We start from the raw sequence: 4,974 nt of genomic DNA, 5'->3' as shown, positions 1-4,974 counted from the left end.
CTTAAAACACGCACTAACCCTTGTTTGAAATCCAGATCCTGTCCCAACATTATCTCTTGTTATCCTAACATCATAGTGAGCTACAGCTAGCTTCCAAATATGTTCCTGACAAAGTGCAGATCCAGTCTTCCAAAGTAGACTGTTATTTCCCATATTGGATTGATTTCTAGACCAGTACATGATTGAGTTTTAATAGCTGGGCAGCTTTAAGGAGAATACAAGAGACATAATTTCTCTTTTCAATTCTCTATCCCACAAGGTCCAAAAATTTGAGGCAAGGCACCTTGTCCAGTCTGGGATATAGTCAAGCAAAGGTGGGTCAGGATCATATTTCCAATGCAGCTCCCCAGTCACCCTTGTCAGGGCACTCAGCAAGCTCACAGTTTGGCATCATTCTTTGTCTCAGCAACAACATGTCTCACCAATCTTAAGTTCCATGGGCCTCTTCCACATACCTTGTCCTTGAGGATTATATGAAATCCCCATAACAAATTGTTGACAAAAAGTCTTGACTGCTCACGACAATTGCCAGGCTCATTATCTGTTTTTTTTAAATTGGATATTTTATTTATTTACCTTTCAATGTTATCTCCTCTCCCATGCCCCGCAAAAGCCCTTATTCCATCCCTCCTCCTCCTATTTCTATGAGTATGTGCTCCTACCATCCTCCCACTCCCACCTCCTTGTTCTAGAATTCCCCAACACTAGAGAATCCAAACTTATAGGTACCAAGGCCCTCCACTTCCACTGATGCCTGACAAGGCCACCTTCAACTACCTATACAGGTAGAGCCATGAGTCCCTCCATTTGTGTTCTCAGGCTGGAGGTTTTAGAATGACTACTCCAGCTTTTTTTCTTAAGACCATTAGCTTGAAAAATTGTTTTCCAGCCATTTACTCTAAGGTAGTGTCTGTCTTTGTCACTGAGGTGGGTTTCCTGTATGCAGCAAAATGCTGGGTCCTGTTTATGTATACAGTCTGTTAGCTTATGTCTTATTATTGAGGAATTGAGTCTGTTGATGTTAAGAACTATTAAGGAGAGGAGATTGTTGCTTCCTGTTATTTTTGTTATTAGAGGTGGAATTATCTTTGTGTGGCTATCTTCTTTTGAATTTGTTGGAAGAGGATTACTTTCTTGCTCTTTCTAGGGTATAATTTCCCACCTTGTATTGGAGCTTTCCCACTATTATCCTTTGTAGTGCTGGGTTGGTGGAAAGATATTGTGTAAATTTGGTTTTGTGGTGGAATATCTTGATTTCTCCATCTATGGTAATTGAGAGTTTTGCTGGGTATAGTAGCCTGGGCTGGCATTTGTGTTCTCTTAGGGTCTGTATGACATCTGTCCAGGATCTTCTTGCTTTTATAGTATCTGGTGAGAAGTCTGGTGTAATTCTGATAGGTTTGCCTTTATATGTTACTTGGCCTTTTCTCTTACTGTATTTAATATTCTTTCTTTGTTTTGTGCATTTGGTGTTTTGGTTCTTATGTGACGGGAGGTATTTCTTTTCTGGTCTAGTCTATTTGGCATTCTGTAGGTTTCTTTATGGGCATCTCGTTCTTTAGGTTAGGTAAGTTTTCTTCTACAATTTTGTTGAAGATATTTATTGGCTCTTTAAGTTGGGAATCTTCACTCTCTTCTATACCTATTATCCTTAGGTTTGGTCTTCTCATTGTGTCCTGGATTTCCTGGATGTTTTTAGTTAGGAACTTTTTGCACTTTGCATTTTCTTTGACAGTTATGTCAATATTTTCCATGGTATCTTCTTCATCTGAGATTCTTTCTTCTATCTCTTGTATTCTGTTTGTGATGCTTGTGTCTATGACTGCTGATTTCTTTTCTAGATTTTTTATCTAGAGTGTAGTCTCCCTTTGTGATTTCGTTATTGTTTCTACTTTCATTTTTATGTCCTGGATGGTTTTGTTCAATTCCTGTTTCTTTGTGTTTTCTTGTAATTCTTTAAGAGATTTTTGTGTTTCATATTTTAGGGCTTCTACCTGTTTACCTTGGTCTCCTCAATTTCTTTGAGAGTGTTATTTATGTCCTTCTTAAAGTCCCCTATCATCATCATTAAAAGTGATTTTAAATCTGAATCTTGCTTTTCTGGTGATATGGAGAATTCAGGACTTTCTTGTGTGGGAGAACTAGGTTCTAATGATGCCAAGTACCCTGGGTTGCTGATGCTTATATTCTTGCCCTTGCCTTTCGCCATCTGGATTGCCTTAGTGCTACCTGCCCTGTCTCTGACTGGAGCCTGTCTTTCCTATTATCTTGGTTGTATCAGAATTGTGTGGGGTGGGTGTTGCTACAGGGGTTGGGGCTGAGGCCCAAGATCTGCTCAGTGCTCGGGCCCAGATTGGAAGGAACCAGTGCTCTGGGCCAGGAGTGAATTCCTGGGTCCCAGTAGGTCCCAGTTACTTCCTGTCCAGGCCCAGATTGGAAGCAATACTACATTTTTTAAAAAGCAACTTTTTATCATTTGTGCTTCTACATAGTATCTTCCAACAATGACTGCCTAAAAAGTCATGAAGTGAAGTTGTAGAATCTAATAAGTGAAAGAGAAGGAAATGCCCCAACAAAAAAGGGGATCATATGTAATAGAATTAAGGGGATAAATACATAAATAGAGTATATAAAAGATTGACAAGAATGCATTTCTAAAAAATTAGTTATTAGAAACCACAAACAGTGTTTAGAAAATGAGTGAGCTCTCACAGGAGACTAAAGTTTCTCAAGTTATTGTGAGAACACATATGTATGCACAGACACGTTATCTATACTTTGAGATAATCACGGCCATATTAGTTCTAGTGATCATTTTGAAGAGAACAAAAGTTTCTGGGACTCTGTTCAGTTCCTAGCACCCATATCCTGTGGCTCACAACCCCCTGTAACTTCAGATCCAGAGTATCTGATGCCTTTTTCTCACCTCTGTGGACAACTGTGCCCCCATGCACAGACACATATAATTGTTTCTTTTTAAATAGTAGCAAGACTGTGACTTTCTCCCCTCAGTCTCTTTAGCATTTAGTATTCTTGCTGACATAGTTGGGTATGGCACACACTTTTAAATCTTGCATTGAAAGGATATCAGAAGACTGATTGGTAGGCTTGTTGGTTTCTTTTGAGACCAAGCCTTGCTAGGTAGCCAAGACTAGCTTTCAACTTGTTATATGGTCCACATTTCCCTACAACTCAAAATTCTACCTCAACATTCCAAGTCCTGAAATTATGGGCATGTGGCACAACACCCAGATCAAAATATTGACTTGAATCCTTGTCACCCAATGAGACTAAATGGGTTCCATCTAATTGTAGGTAAAAATAGTTACTGATGGAGTTTGTGCTGCTGCTGCTTATTAAGGATAAACGCTCCTGAACAGAGAAGGACAAGGACACATGGTTACAAAGGGAAACCTGTGGTCAGGTCTGGAGCCAGGACTATTAATAAGAGTTGTCCTTCATTGGGCCAAGGGAGCCAAACCTCTGTCTAGCACTGGACAAACTTCTTCTCTTTCAAGAGCATGCCCTTGGGAAAGGTGTCACTGAAGTTGAGGATTCCTCTGGGAGGTTAACAAATGAGATAACAAATCCTTCCTTAAAGATGAACCTGGCCAGTGTACGTCCATGTTTGCTATAATTTTTCAATTTGAAATGTTCTGTTTGGCATTGTAGGCTACTGGAATTGATCTTTGAAGATACAGAATGATCATAGCGAGCATTTCAAATTGTATTTTCCCTGGGATCAAAGAAAAGACCATTTTATTCACACAGTGTGACTTATAGGAAAACAGGGGAAAGAAGGATAACATAGACATTTTGGCATGAGATGTCATCTTTTTGTGGAATGCTGTCTTTCACTAAGTGTGGCTGGATACTTGCTCGTGTATGAACACAGCTTTTTACTAAGCAAAAAGATCTTCCTCTGATGCTTCCACACAGTTTCATGTGAAATTCCTCCAAATCCCAAGATGTTCCATTGTTCTAGCTCCTAAATCTAGCAAGTGAATATGTCTGCCAGGAGGTCTTTTACTCTAGAGCCACAAAGGGGACACCAGCAGCAGGATATGCTTTCTTCTCTGACTCAATTTTTATTCTTCAGCTATCTTCATGTCTTCTGGTGCCAACACACTTGGTATTCTATACTAGGAAGCTCATGTTTTCAAGGGTCAAGTTTCAGTAGGGCCTGAGGAAGTAACCAGAAGTAAATCCGTATTTTAATTCCTCCTAAGTCACAATGAAAAAATATACTTATTCTAACAGCCCCATTCTCAAATACACATACAGCCTGCTCTATCTAACAATAAATAATGTACTGGGTAGGTTAGTAAGCAATTGAATTTAAGAGAAATGAAACTGCCATTTCAACAGAACAAAGAAACAGTGGCTTGTCTTTCATGCTAAATTTCTGGAGCTTCCTATACATAGAGGATGTAAGAACTAGGTCTGGGAAGACAAGATGTGAGGAAAAAATTGTATAAGTTCATAAGGGTCTTTCTCTTCCACTATAGTAGTAGCATATTGTTATCAAGTGCTTATAAATGATGAGAGTTGGATCAATTTGCAAGAATCTTTTCTTCCAGTACTATGAGTTAACATATAGATTTCTAAGATGTACGCTGCAAAAATTATAAAGCATTTCATTTCCTTTTTTCATGCATAGCAAATGGAGAAGGCAAGCTAGCATTCTTTAGGCATTCCAGGAATAATGTTCATAAGTGATCAATGTTTTCATTTGGTTCTTTCTCCATCCTTAGGGGTAAACACTAAAATAGAACTAAATATGTTTAAATTTTTAAAAAAGATTTAGTATGAATTCCGTAGTAACTTAATATCCAATAACATGTTAATTCTCTGGGTTCCCAGGGCTATTTTAAAGTCTTTAGGGGAAAATATAATTATTTTTTTCTTTCTCAGCTTTGGTATGTTGCCATTAAACTTCACTCAGTATCCCCATACTCTTTTCCAGCTTATCCA

This window comes from Arvicanthis niloticus, chromosome X (genome assembly GCF_011762505.2).
Source record: "Arvicanthis niloticus isolate mArvNil1 chromosome X, mArvNil1.pat.X, whole genome shotgun sequence".
Taxonomy (NCBI): domain Eukaryota; kingdom Metazoa; phylum Chordata; class Mammalia; order Rodentia; family Muridae; genus Arvicanthis; species Arvicanthis niloticus.
This window is presented reverse-complemented; position numbering follows the sequence as displayed.